General features: G+C 35.9%; 1 protein-coding gene across 2 annotated transcripts in view; it reads right to left on the bottom strand.

Moving 5' to 3' along the window:
• LOC142978798 (uncharacterized) overlaps positions 1-14377 on the bottom strand; it is a 231601-nt gene that overhangs the window by 165915 nt on the left and 51309 nt on the right. Inside the window, exon 2 of one of the 2 annotated variants that reach the window (XM_076123370.1) lies at positions 12722-12754. The gene's annotated coding sequence lies outside the window, so the exon portion shown is untranslated. Of the gene's footprint in view, positions 1-12717; positions 12755-14377 lie in introns of both variants that reach the window. The other variant, XM_076123371.1, reaches the window with a different exon arrangement.

Here is a 14377-nt window from a genome sequence, read left to right on the forward strand (position 1 = left end):
CAACCAAAGTCACTGTGAAACAAATTAAGATAGTGCACCGGCTTCAATATATGGGAATTAAATTTGAATATTATTGTTGAAGGCACTCGGTGGTGTCTACGCCAAGTTGTAAAAGAATCTAGAAAAAAAAACTTTTTTTGTGAATGCAAGCACTTGTAACATTTATAAAACATCTTAAGCCTAAATATTTGGCAGTATTATATTACAAAGTATAACAAATGACATACAATCAGAGATTTAATCACATAACCCGTTTCTTAGATTATAATTATTTTTTCATAAGCCTTTGAAACAGTACATAAGTTTAATTTTACAAAAGGGTTATTTTAAATAAAATGGCAGATGTATTTCTATGTGCGTAAATGTGGCTCACGTATTGTTTTAAATCACATCAGAAAAAAATAGCTAGCTGTAATAAAATCGTAACTTGGCTCTTTTTACTTTTCTTATTCTCTGACTATCGTAACTAGGAAATGACGTCAATAAGTATAAAGTATAAATAAGTAATAATGTACTGATATTGGGCGTTACTCGATGTTTTCAAAGTCTATTCAGAAGATATACATTTGAAATAATGTTTTGAGTTAATAAAGTGCTTTGATGTGATTACGGAAACAGTTTTTACGTAATGTGTGGAGCACGAGTTCAAATTATATTGTACACCATGTCGTGAAGTAATATTAGATATACAAACTTACTAGTAAGTAATATTGTAGTATGTTTTATTTATTTTATTTTATCGTATGGTCAACCTAGTGTCAGAGTTCTTCACGCCACCTGAAAAGCCATTGACATGTCTTTACGACTATTTCCTTTATTGACAATAAGCGTAAAGCGCGTAAAGGTCTTACGTGCCTTCCAAAGCACAGAGGCGCTAAGTTCAAATACCACTCTGCAATGACCGCCTCAAACTTTGCTGAACCGAGTATGAGCGCTTCATGTAAAATGGTGATATTAATGAATATAATTAAAATATTTATTAATGGAGCTCCGATTCTTAAGATAATAAATGTCTCATCTTATTTTATTAAAACTTAGTTGTTATCTTCGATCATCAAATAAATAAATGAATTGATACTTTAGATTAAAATAATATACTCTTGTCTGATTGTAAATGATACCGTATTATTTTATTTGACATTTCATTTTGTAAATTCAATATCGATAATTTTAATTTCAAGCTTATCAACCTACATTAAAAGATTTGATCTTTTGATAACAAAGTTGTGTCTATAAAGCCTAAATCATACAATTTATGAGATACAAAACTTTATACAATATCGTAAAATAACTTTTATAGCACAGAAACATGTAGCAACAACAGATTTCTGTGTTCTCCATTTGTATATGTAATTAAGTTGGCATATTTTATTTTGATATGTACAATAGGTCTACGCCGTGACTTCGTCCGTGTGTTCTATAGTAACGTGGCTTATAACCCACATAGTTCGCGCTTTTGTTTAGGATTACCGGACTAAAGACATAGGATGCCCTTTCTCGAACTATCATATGAAATTCCCATGTCATAATGTTGACACGGCTTGACCGATTCTCAAGAAATTTTGTGAGCATATTGAGTAGGTCTGAAAATCGGCTAACATCTATTTTTCATACTCCTAAGTGACACTATTTTTTTTTATTTATATAACAAAACAACGTTTGCCGAGTCAGCTAGTTTTTATATAAAATTTCATTCAAACCAGTCCAGTGGTTTAGGCATGAAGAAGAGGCACACAAACAGACAGACATTTTTTTTTCGTATTCATAATATTAGTAGGGATAATGTAAATGATTCTATGTTAATACAGCTATGTGCTTATCGTTGAGATGACTCGATGTTATCTGTAATCAGATTAGAACCGGTCGCGTCGATTCATTAGTGTTGCTAGGTATTTTTCTCAGACGGAGGCTGGGTGGCACATCGAGCGAATTTTGTAGAATAAAATCAGCTGAAAGGTTGTATAAGTATATACAGATCAAAAAACATTTTTAGGCTAAAAGCCTTAACCTAATATTGTTGGTCACAGCTTTCTTTACATAAGTTTCTGAGTGCTATATTGAGTCCATCTAAATAATATAATATCTTGTAGATAGTTTTTATTTATGTAGAAAAAACGACTTGGTCATTATTTTTAAAAATATGGAACCAACATTTTAATATTTACTTTACTGATATTTAATTATTGGGCGACACGCCATCCGACTAAACTGTATGTAAAAATTGTTCGTGCCTTTTACTACTTTTTTTATTTAAATCCATGTTTGTAATAGTTATTTACGATAATTCGTGGTATCTAAGACCACACCTCATCCTACACACACACGGCGCCAAGTAGCCATTATGAATGAAAGACTCACTCGTCACCAGACAATCTTTATTACCTATATTTAAATAATAATATTAAAACAGGATCCGTCCACAGCCACAATACAATAATTATCTTAATTTTATAGACGATGATGTGATGACATTTTATTAGTAGAATTCGATAAATATTGGTTGTTAGAATTCCGTATAGAAAAGGTATAAACGGGACCCTATTACTGAGACTTCGCTGTCTGTTTGTCACCAGTAGCCCTACCATGAGTTGGCGTAGTTAAAAACTAGAGTAGTTAACGTGAGAACGCAACTACAACAGTGGGCTCAAATAGGGAAAGAATGAACGACAAAGCCAATCTACATTCACTGTTGTTTAATTTAACTACACGTTATTAAATATGGCGACCCATGGTAGCAATTTTGGTACCTTAACTATCCGCTAGAGGCGCTGTTCGAGTTTTACGAGAACTACAGTGTCTCCGGGAGACTATAGTTACCAACTCATGGTAGCGCTACAGACTGTATCTCATGGTCTGTGATAGTTAAACAGTCAAAATGTTCACAGATGATGACCAGTGATAGTTAAGATATTGAAATTTTCGCTAGAAATGTATTTACATATATTGTTGCAATAACATCACCCTAAGGTAGACTGGCAGAAAATGCCCCTGGCATTAAGTCCGCTTTTATACAAAGTTGCATATTAAGTTTAAATAAGTAAATAATAAAGAAATAAAATATTAGTTTTTAGGGGGCTTCCATACAAAAATCGTGTTTATTTGCTGTTTATATAAATTTGTTGTACGGAACCCTTCGTGCGTGAGTTCAATTCGCCGATTTTTGATTTAAGTGGAGTCTGGTTTTTTTTACTTCTTTACTGTTATATTTTATTTGTTTTGTTACGGGTTTTTTTGTCTTTTCGTTCTTCTCAACGGAAGCCTTATTGAGTCTTTTATTGCTACTAATCTATGTTAGTTACTTTGCATGTGCCAGATAGATTGCTATCAGTATTTCGATAGACTAATTTATTGGTATTTGTTATTTTATGGTTATCAAAATTCGATAAAATTTAAATATCTTCCACATTTTTTTGAAATCTATATGCATTTGTTGAAGCTCTAATTTTTACATTCAATTCATTAATATCCTACAAATCACCGGTACACGCAATAAACTAGTTTTATCTATCTCTTATCTTAACATTAGCTATAAAACAGATCTATACAAAAAAGCAATAAATTCACAAACTTAATCGCCGACTATTTTTAATTTCGTCTCGGAAACTGTAAAACACATTTTTTATCTCCTTACACAATAAAACTTACTAAGAAGATCGGCAGCCATTTTTTAAGAGTAATAAAAGAGTCGATAAACCGGAAAAGAAAGGTATTTTAATGTCATCCTTAACTGTGACAAAAGCTTTCGCGCCGAAAATAACATCATTAACAGGTTATCAATGTCCATCAACTGCCATCAAACGAAATTAGACTGAAACAAACAACTGTCTAAAGTGGAGAACTCATTAGACGGACGTTCACGGGCAAGTCTACAGACATGCTCGCCGAACCTCGCAACTACAGACGATCACAGACAACAGTCCTCGTAGACAGTCTGGCACACACTTTACACTGGCAAATATCGCACAAAGTTAATTGCGAAGTCCTGCGGGAATGCCAGCAGACTTACCCGTGGGCATGTCCACTTCGTGAATTCTCCACTAGGGACACGTTCGAATGGTAAGACAATACCTATGTCTTAAGTTAAGATTTCGATCGGAGATCAAACCTACTGTCATATATTTAATTAGGAAGACCAAAAAGCTTTTTTTAAAGGCCGCCTTGAAAGTTAATTATTGGAGCTAAAATATTGTTCCTGGGACTTTCGAAAACTCCAAACATAAATTAAAAATCGTCTCGAAAGGCCTGAATATAACAAAAATTTATACTCTAATGTGCATTCACCCTAACTATCCTGTGACACAATTCTTCTATCAAATGTTGCTGTTCAATTTTGAACCCTATTCGTAATAAAATAAGTCTTTTCAGTTCAAAGGCCGTCTATTTATGATGTCAATCTCTATTGACGTTTCCCAAAAATGTCCCTCACACTTTATTGTAGTGTGGTTATAAAGGAATGAGGAGAAATACTTTCTATTGTAGTGTGACCACAAATAATTTTGATACGAGACATTCTTTAAAATAATTGAACTAACTAAAGTTATGCAATAGGTTATTTTAAATATAATATTGTTTATAAAACGAAATGATAGTTATATTTACGTCACCATTTTTATTTATTTATTCTACGTATGAACGGCCTGAACGTCTTGTACATTTTGACATGGGGTCGACCACGAGTCAAAAATATTCAAGCCACTTGAAAGCCTTAGAATGGATTAACGACTTTTGCTTTTATTAACAACGGCTGGAATCGACTTTTAATCAAAAATCAAAATCAAAATCAAATCATTTATTCATATAGGTCAAATGTTGACACTTATGATAGTCAATGATACAGAGAGTGAATTTACCGCCAGTTCGGAAGGTAGGGCCAATGAGAAGAGCTGGCAAGAAACTCCAGGCCACTCTTTTTAATCGCCAATTAATTTTAACAATCTTTCTATTAGGTATAAATTTTTGATGATGTAAGGAGCTGCTACCAACACTACCGAACACACATAGGTATAATATAAATAAATTAAATCAATATAAAGGTGCTAATAACATAACAAGTGTATTGGAAGCATGATGGGAGCATCTACCTAGATCATGATGGTATTGCAGTCATAAGAGGCATCTCAAGAGCATACTATGGCACAAGGAATTATATCGATTAATACTTATTTACTTAAAAAAAAAATATTTGGCAAATTCACCACAACCAGGACGACCAGTCACCCCAAGCAGCACCCGTTCACGAGTATGACGCATGGACCAGCCATCACCCCCTTCGCACATATTAGAGGGAAGGGGGTGACCCGGCACACAACGCCGCCGCAAGCAATGACATTTTAGTGAGCATGACGAACCTTGGCATGTGGGAGCCCACCATATCTATCAAGAAAAGAAAACGAGTGCCACTGAGGCTCGTGTGATACCTCTCTGTTACAGAGTTAAAATACTACTGATTAATATTTATACAATGCAAAGATGAATATATACATATATAGATATTTAATCTTGATTTGTGTAGAACGCGCAACTAATCCCATGATTTCTTGTCCATTATATAATCGTCGATCTTATAATAAACCCTTTTAATAAGATGATCTTTAACAACTAATTTGAATTTTTGTTGGGGTAAATCCATAACACTGCTGGGAAGTTTGTTATACAACCGATCAATCATATCGAAGAATCATACACCGAAAGCTTATATACTACTAAAAGAACCTTAATTTATATAATATATCTTCTATAGTCGGACCGGCGTTGTTGGGTAAGAAAACGGCAAAATACTAAACGAAATAATGTTTCATTCATGCTAATCGAAAACTAAACTAGCGTGAGATAGTTATGTGATCGCAGTTCCACAGATTCGTGGAAACTCTTGTATGCTTACACTATGAGAATTTTAAGCATAGTGTCTTTATCTAATAGAAGTTATAAACGTTTAAACGATATAGGAATCTAAAACACATGATAAATGCTCAGTAAAAATATTATCTGCAGATCGCAATCTTAGTAATAAAAAGATTTTATTGATAAACCGTAAATACACACTGCTTCAATTCATTAAAAAAATGTAGATACATTCATTTAATAATTCATTACTAAACCGTTTCCCGTTGATCGTAATAGGCAAAGAGACTGTGAACTCTAGAACTGTGTATCTTTATAAAAGCCGGAAGTCTTTCAGAGTTACTGACACGGGTATGAAAGATATGCTACAATGATGTTTAGGTATCTAATTATAAAAAAATAAAAATATCATTGGACAACTCACACACGGTCATTTGATTCCAAACTAAGCGGAGCTTGTACTATGGTAACCAAATAACTGATAAACATACTTATATACTTCTAAATACATACTTATATAGATACATTAACATCCAGGCTCAGAACAAACACTCGTGCTCATCACACAAAGATTTGTCCCGGGTGGGATTCGAACCCACCACACGCGGCACTTTGGTTATTGCGGCGAGGTGACCACTTTAACCACTGCGCCAAACGTGCAGTTAGTTATTTAGCAATCCTTTAGTGATTTTCTGGTCGAGCTACAGCTGTTAACTTTCAACACAATCAACTGAAGCAACATCTTAAAACTCAATTAAAATTGTATGTTTTAGAAGTTTTTGTACTTTGTATTCATCTATTGTAAATTGGTTACTAAGAAATTGTACACATTGGTTTATGGTCCATATAAATTTTATTTGAAAAGTGCAACCGCCACCACCTTTACGACAAAAAATTCAATGAAGCTACTTTATTTTCGATTCTTTTCCTTCCAGTTTTTTAAAAATAGTAATATTGTCACCCTACACATAGTGTAGCGTGCAATACCAGTCAATCACAGCTGACATAACGAGCCAGCGCGAGCCACTTGTCTCGCCAAAGAGTTCAACTGGACCAGAAAACATGTCGCTAACATACTTCACACTTGAGTTCGTATCACGCTGATAAAATGTATCACGTAATGATTTAGGAATAGGCAAGTATTTTTATTATGTGTGACAATAAGGTGTGTATATATATACCTCATAGAATTAAATCTTAGTCGTCAACTGGCGTACGCGAAACTCGCAAGCTCGCGCAAGTTGGCACTTTTCGATCTTACCTAATTTTTTGGCCGTCAGTCAGCAAAACATTAGGAATCCATAGACGCTAGGACAACGCTACAAAATTAGTCAAATTTACTTTGTCTTTAAAGCTATCAATTCGCGCGACTTATCAACGCTTGTATAAATCTTATGGCACTCATAGTTGCCCGATACGTTTCTATTATGCTATTTTTAAAGTGTAAATACATATCTCTTAATTGTTGCTGATGGTAGCTTTAAAACTATGACAAGATAGAATTTGAAAAGTGAGTGCGACATCTTCATTAGTCGTATCCTACACAGTAATAGCACAAATAAATCAAATTCAACGACATTAATGTAATATTTAATACATTACGTCTGTAATACAGTTGTCAAATCAAATAGAAAACATAGTAATAATATCTATGAGTAGTGTAGTCTATTATTAGTGTGCAGTATAAAACTTTTACGATCGTGTCGCGTTACGCACAAACAAATAAACGTTTAAAGTTCCATGTGGTTAATAAAGTTGTACAACATTGACTACAATTATGAGCAGAACATTTTAATTTTTAATTATTATTGCTATTACTCGTATTGAACAAGAAATACACAGTAATTGTAAAATAATTTAGACGAGAGAGTATATACGCCGTAGTAATTTCAATATTTTTTCTTGCAATATTAACCTTATTGAACATAAAATATTTTGAATTACGCATAGTAAAAAATATGTTGAATTCGTTGTTAGACGCGGTGGGATACGGACGCATTTTTGTGTTTTTTACCCAAATTATGGTGTATTAATTTATGCAATAATGACTCATAAAGTGTTGAACAATAAGTGCAATAAGAACTAAAGTGGAGTGAAAGTATTTGGGATTTTTTTCGCGAGCTCAACATCGCGCGCGTCCCGAAAGCTGAGGTAAGCTCTTCCTCACTTCGGGTGAAAGAGAGGGGCTCTGTGCGACAAATAATCCGTCCTTGTCGCACTTGGGCGCGCGGTGCTTCGTGCGCGAACGCTCGTCGCTGCAGCCCGCCAACACACTCACACATTGACGAATGTAATATTTTGAATTCGTAGTGATTCAAAATTATTATTTATCATGGCTAACAAGTGCAGCGGTTGTTCGGCTATAATACTTGATAATGCATTTATGGAATGTTCTAATGAGAAATGCAGGAAGAATTATGATTTAAAATGTCTTAGGGTTACTCTGAATTCATTTAAAGCGTTTACCATCGCTTATAAAAAGAAGTGGATATGTCCAAAATGTACTCGTTCTGGTCCAAAAAGTGCTGATCTAGAATTATCTATAAGAGAAGGCAAAACTGATCTCGAAATATCTGCAACGCCTACTTATAATGTGAACACCCAGCGCGGGAGTCAGACTAACCTTTCACCGGCAATGATAAACGATGATCCTAACTATGTACTACTGAATGAAATGAGAAAGTTACACTTAGACATTATTGCTCGATTGGATAGCCAAGCAAGTGCCATAACACATCTACAGAGTCAATACTCTCAAACAAAAACCGATCTCGAGAGTCTGGTTAAAATGATGACGGCTATCGAGGAGAAAATTAATTCAAATTACGCAAAGAATAACCAACCAACAGATTCAGTTATGAATGCTCCACCCACATCTTTTGCGGAAGCGGTCAGTAAAAACACCAGGGCGAAGAAATCTAATAACTCAAAAAATATTAGTAGCACAAATACCCACCAAACGGCCGATAAGCAAAACAACGTTGTGGCCACGAAGTCTACTGATCAAGCGACAACGACGGCAAAAATTAATGCAGTGGAGTCTTCTGAACCGAGTAACCAGGACGATAACAATGGCAGCGGTTGGAGAACAGTGCGCTATAGCAATAAGCCCAACAGAGTGACTCAGAATGTAAAAATTGGAAAGAATACGGAATTAAAGGCAATACAAGCTACGGAACGGAAGAAGTACTTACATGTTTGGCGGCTGCACTCGGACACAACAGTGGAAGCTATTACCGACCACGTTAAAAGTGTATGCGGCTCTGATATGACGGTTAAAGTCGAGAAGATTAAACACAGAACGGAACGAGATTATTCTTCTTTCGTTATTGGTGTGCCTGAGCAAATATATGACACTATAAATAAAGCGGAGATATGGCCTTTAAACGCTGAATTTAATGAATGGATTTGGTTTCGTCGGCAATCCAAACAAACTTTCGACGAAAAATAAAAATATAGATATATTATACCAGAACGTAAGGGGTCTTCGAACAAAATTAGATAGCTTCCGGAATAACATAGCATCATCTAATTTCGATTTATTCGCAATTACTGAATCGGGATGCAATGAGTCGATACAAGATGCGGAAATTGTCCCACAAGGATACAAAATACTTCGTTGCGATCGAGCGGATGGTCGAAAGCAGGGCGGCGCGATTCTCGTGGCCACACGCCGGTTCGAGCTGCGACAAGTACGCGTGTCCGAGGCGTCGATGCGTCATCCGTCACGCGCCCGTGCTGGTGACGCTCGCGATCTTTTAGGTAACGAATGCCATATGAGGCCGCAGTGGAACTTTTTTAAAGCAGATTATTATTTATTGTACAATACTCTATCTTGTAAAGATTGGAGTGAATTATATGAGATGAATGATTTACATGACATTTTAAATTTCTTTTATGATACACTTTATAATATTTTAGATGAATGTGTTCCTCGCAAAACTGCTAGCCGCAACCATTCGCGGTTCCAGTACCCAAAATGGTATACAATAGATATTATTAGAGATATCCAAAACAAAGCCAGACTCCATAGAATTTACAAAAAAACAAAGCGCGATAGTGATTATACTGAATTTTCTAAATGTAGAGCTCGCGTTAAAAAATCCATCGAAATTGCATACCGTGACTATAAAAACAATATTCAGTGTCGGTTCGCTAAAGACCCTAAATCATTTTGGGAATATGTTAGATCAATGAGGAGTAATTTAAACAAGCAGTGTATCATGAAAGATGGTGTATATCTAACAGATGAAGAATGTGCCGAGCATTTCGCGGAATACTTTGAGTCTGTGTACAGCAAGGAACCGCCGCGGCTCGATGCGCAAGCGGCTGCAGCCGAGGCTGGCACGAGCGCGGCGCGAGTGCATTTACAGGCTCTGAGTCTGGAAGACGTTCAGAAGGCGCTCGATCATCTCAAGCCAAAACAATCCTCTGGACCAGATGGTATACCTGCGTTTCTATTTAAAGACTGTGGACGGATATTAGTGGAACCGCTGCGGTACATATTTAATATTTGTTTGGAACAAGCGACGTTCCCAGCACAGTGGAAGACGACGCGCGTCATTCCTGTCCCCAAAGGTAAGCCTAGTCCGGACATCAGTGGCTACAGACCGGTGGCAGTACTATCAACACCAGCGAAAGTATTCGAGTCAGCTATACAGCGCCGCATCCAGGGACAGGTAAGTATGCAGTTATCAGATGCACAACATGGATTCCGCCCTGGACGCAGCACGGCCACAAACCTCCTTAACTTTATGGTAAAGGTCATGCCTGCTGTGGATGCTGGAGTGCAAGTAGATGCTGCATACTTTGACTTCAAAAAAGCGTTCGACACTGTCGATAATGACGTCTTGTTACGGAAGCTTGCGGCGGTTGGATGTACACCTCACATGCTTCAGTTTTTTGTCAGCTACTTGAAGGATCGCCAACAGTATGTTGACTATAATGGGTATGTATCCGAGCCCTATTTCACTAGATCCGGAGTGAGTCAGGGCAGCAACTTGGGACCTCTTGAATTTATCATAATGATAAATACGCTGCCTGAGGTCGTCAGACATGGTACGTGTTTATTGTTTGCAGATGATCTCAAGTTGCTGCTCGAGGTCAAAGATCTGTCTGACTGCGGCCGGCTCCAAGATGACATTAATCGAGTGGTAAGATGGAGTGAAGAGAATAAACTCTCTTTCAACGTGTCCAAGTGCTCGATCATGACATTCACGCGCGCGCGTACACCTTTGCGCTTTGAATATGCCATAGAATCGATTCCACTGCAACGAGTATCTCAGGTACGTGATTTAGGGGTCAATCTCACTCCAGACCTCACGTTTCGTGAACATATTGTTACGGTTTGTAAAAAAGCGTACAGGAACCTTGGTTTTGTCCTTAGGCAGTCACAAGGGTTTTCAAATATTACCACGGTTAGGGTGTTATATGATGCTTTGGTTAGAAGTCATTTGGAACACAGTGCTATCATATGGGCTCCTCATGAAATAAAGTATAGCGGCATGTTAGAGCGCATACAAAACAAGTTTACACGCCACTTGTATTTTAAACTATACGGAGTTTATCCATTCTACCCGTTAATGTATCCAACGTTATTTGTACTAGGTATGGTTGGGTACAATGAGCTTAGGGTACGAAGGGACTTTGCCCTGGCTGCGTACCTAGTAAAATTATTGCGTGGGGTAGCGCATAACCCAGGAGTGCTCCAACACTTAAAACTGAGCGTACCAGACCGGTACGTGTGGAGGCGGCGCCGCCCGCCACTGCTTGCAGTACCGGTGGCCAGGACCAACTTGCTGGCAAAAGCGCCGCTCACGAGAACGATCCGAGTGCTCAATGAAGTCCATGAGCGACTTGACATTTTTTCGTCAGACTTGGGTGGACTCACTAAAGTATTATTAAATATTGTAACTTATTAAGTATAAGTTTATATTGTAAGTATATAAGTAAATATTGATATGTGTGTATAATATAGGTATAAGTGTTCTATTTATGTATTAGACATGGTAGTCTAATTTAATTTATGTTATGTAATATTTCAGTTTAGTATGGTAAGAATAGTCATATTAAAAAGTTCATTATATTATGTTAATTTAGACTATGTTACATTATGAATATGCCACACTGTCGCATTGGGTACAAACCTGTAAAGATAGTTGTAAGGAAGATAAATAAATAAATAAATAAATAAATAAAATGTTTAAAAAAAACGGAAGGTTTTCAATTATTGACAATTATTTGCGTAACTTAAGTCTTAGGCTATATAGGCTTGCACTCGTTCGTTTGTTAGCGTGTACTTAAAACTGTATTGTACCATAAATATGTATCGTAGTAATAGACAGACAATACAGGGCAAACAGACGACCTCGATTTTTTATTCAAACGTTAACTATTTGTACAGAACCTTAAACTACTTTTTGTTGTGTTCTTCACACAAATATTAATATGATTATAAATCAGTTTCGTCTCATAAGATCCAAGGGACTCGTTAGTCACTGTAGGACGGCTATTAACCGAAATAAAACGGTATTATAATATCAATTCGAGACGTAAATAATAATAGTTTTATATCGCCAGACAGATGGAAAAATAACAAATATTTTAAGAGGAAAATTTTCAGTCGAGAAATAATATTTAACAAAAAAAATCCTCGTTAACTCGTTATTTAAGTGTCCTACGATATATCGGATGAGGGTAATCTAATTTACTATTAAAATTTATTTAAAAAACGGAAATTTGCTATTCTAATACAAATATTATGTGACTGACGGAGTAATTAGAGTTTCTTCCTTAATATTTATACATATTGACTGCTCCAGAAACGCACGGCCATTTTTAACTCTGATGCTATAAAGAACACTTCTAAATACTCACATACCTATCCTGTCCTTCATTTCAGCTTCAAATTAACCTGAAACAAAAAATAACGAATTTAATTTGATAAAAAAATTGTCTTAGAAAAATGTTTACATGTGCTTAAATCCACAATATCTAGCACAATGATGGTTATTATCTATACTAATATAATAAAGCTGAAGAGTTTGTTTGTTTGTTTGTTTGTTTGTTTGTTTGAACGCGCTAATCTCAGGAACTACTGGTCTGATTTGAAAAATTCTTTCAGTGTTAGATAGCCCATTTATCGAGGAAGGCTATAGGCTATATAACATCACGCTACGGTCATTAGGAGCGGAGTAGGAACGAAAAATGTTACAAAAACGGGGAAAATTTTGACCCATTCTCTTAGGTGACGCAAGCGAAGTTGCGCGGGTCAGCTAGTTCAACATAATATTATCCAGAATATAAAATATTCACAGGAAATCCTAAAATAAAATTTCTCGTTATAAGGCATCTGTGAGTCAAATTTTATTAGAACACATCCGGTAATGTAGATAAAAAAAATTCACACTAATTTTCAGTAGCAGAAAGCAGGATAGGATTGATGTATGTCGGCGAGCTTATGGTAGGTATGTTTGTATATGTCGGTGAGTTTTCTATGAAGATCATGTTTACTACAAAAAAATAAGCTTTATAGAAAACTCACTCATCAATCATGATTCATTGTTTCATAGAACCACTTGTTACCGCGAAACGAACAAATCGTAAAACAATCGCCGTCTATCGAAAGAAATCGCCAACATTTACGACCAATAAACAACAAGACGAAACAATTTCAATAAATCCTTAAGGAAATAAGGCATTCTGTACACGTGCGACTGGAATAAAGTCTTAGGGCTAGACTGGCGGCGTTTGTGTATATGTATGCGACTGGTGGATTCAATAGCCGTGTCAATATTAGACCACCTTAAGTCGGCACGCTCCGTGATGTGCACGACTCAATAGTGCAGTTTGCAGATGATCTAAATACCGTATTGTCGTGTGTTGGATGGTAATGTCGAATGTTCGCTCGAGTGGTTGACATCCGGTATGCGTGGTATTTATATGATGGAGGTAGACTTGTGGATAAACTGATTTTGGTATTTGCTTGACGGCAAAGTAAGAGGAGTCTTAACTGTTCAAATCTAGAAATAACCTCCAGTCCATCTATCTCATCATAAACAATAACACAAAAGAAAAGAAATTAAGTAGTTTACATTATCATTAAACAAGAGTCTACGCCCATTTGATTACTTATTTTCAAAAAGGAAACATGTTATAAAACAAATACGAGTAGTTTTTCGAAAAGAGCACATTATGGCGTTAAGTTAAATAATATTTTATAACCGCAATCTCCAGTCAGAAGCTATTTAAACGTTTACAGTTTCTAGTTGTTTTTAGGACCTACACTCATATAAAGATAGCAATCATTCCGTTCTAGATTGTAAAACTAACACCTAACGAGTGGTTAAAGATAATAAAAGCTGACGCAACTTTACAGAACGACTGTAGACTGTATTAAAATTTGTACTAATTTGTGAGAAATTTACTGTTATTCAAAGAAGTATACTCAATATGGTACTACTATAATTTTTATTTCGTGAGTATTTTTTGAAAATAAGCAAACTTTTTGAAGACCTTGTGATATGAGGTGTTAAAT

Source organism: Anticarsia gemmatalis, chromosome 15 (genome assembly GCF_050436995.1).
Source record: "Anticarsia gemmatalis isolate Benzon Research Colony breed Stoneville strain chromosome 15, ilAntGemm2 primary, whole genome shotgun sequence".
Lineage (NCBI taxonomy): Eukaryota > Metazoa > Arthropoda > Insecta > Lepidoptera > Erebidae > Anticarsia > Anticarsia gemmatalis.